Source organism: Austrofundulus limnaeus, unplaced genomic scaffold, assembly GCF_001266775.1.
Source record: "Austrofundulus limnaeus strain Quisiro unplaced genomic scaffold, Austrofundulus_limnaeus-1.0 Scaffold553, whole genome shotgun sequence".
In the NCBI taxonomy this organism is placed as follows: domain Eukaryota; kingdom Metazoa; phylum Chordata; class Actinopteri; order Cyprinodontiformes; family Rivulidae; genus Austrofundulus; species Austrofundulus limnaeus.
The window spans coordinates 24,606-25,960 of record NW_013952955.1 but is presented as its reverse complement, the minus strand read 5'-3'; positions in this window follow the sequence as shown (position 1 = coordinate 25,960).

Sequence of the window (1,355 nt, the reverse complement as noted above, 5' to 3'; positions counted from 1 at the left end):
GACTGATTTTCATCATTTGTAAAATAATAATAATGAAATTTTAAAAAACTTACATTTGTTGCAGTGGATAACTCAGGATTACAGTAAACTGATGTGGCTTTCAAGAAATAACGTGAGCCATAGTCATAGTTTTACCCAATCAGAGCAGAGTAGGGCGGGTCGTTCTTTCTGAACCCAGGTGAGAGCACCACAGCTCCTCCTGTCCTCACAGAGTGTCTGGACATGTTCACATCCCCTCCTCCCAAACTGAGCTGCCGAACCTCCCAGGACACAATTACATTTCAGCGTATTGTGGATATAAATGTAGGATATACATTTAATCCACTTTATTTCGTTGATTCTGACTATGTTGTTCAGTTTTCATTTGAATTTACATGATATTACACTTGTTTATTGGTAACATTTTGTGGAAGCAGCAGGTAATTGCTGTCGCGCATGGTTTTTAAATTTGAGGAAATTGATACTGGAAAGTCCTTGAAAGGTCCTTGAATTTGATGTTGACCAAGGAGTGGGAACCCTGTTGTTAAAGAATGGGGCTCACCTGGGTTTGGTTTCTGAAAAGCAAACTGGTTCCTCTCTGAAGCTGAAACATGTTCAGTGATGAAAAGCTAATGTTGATAAAACTGTTAAGCTGTTGCTAAAAGTTAAAATGTGGTCTTTGAGCCTGAATTCCTCAATCTGTGAGTCCATACTCTTGTCTCAGTTCCTCTAACCCAGGATGAGACTTTCACAGCTGGATAAATGACTGCTGAAGTTACTCTGCTGATACAGCAGAACTAAGTGGACTTCAAAGCAGCCACTTCTGAGTCTACATTCAATCTAAAGCCTGGTTGACCACAGGCAAAGCAAAGAAATCACACAATGTAAATTTGGTTCTAGGCATTTTTGTGTTGCAAAGGACAACCTTCTGTGGGGACCATCTTTAACTGGGTGGATTCAGGCGTATATCCAGTTTTTTTTATTTTTTGATCAGGGTCTTTTTATTACATTTTTTAACACAAACAAAAGAACAAACTAACAAAAACACAGAACAAAACACACACCTCCAAAATCCCACCCATCCCACCCCTCCTTTACCGGATCTACTACATAATATAAGTACAGCTTGTATTCATACCTCATTCAATACAAGGTACAGGTTTGTGTACAAAAAAAAAAAATAAATAAACAACAATGTTTAACCTTTACACAAAATTATCTGCCGAAATCTTTTCTACATAAGATAAAAATGGCAGCCAGATGTCAAAAAATTTGTTTGCAGATCCCCTAACAGTATATCTAATCTTCTCTAAATGAATGTAAGACAGAACTTCTCTTAACCAATGACCATATACTGGAGGATGTGGATCCTTCCA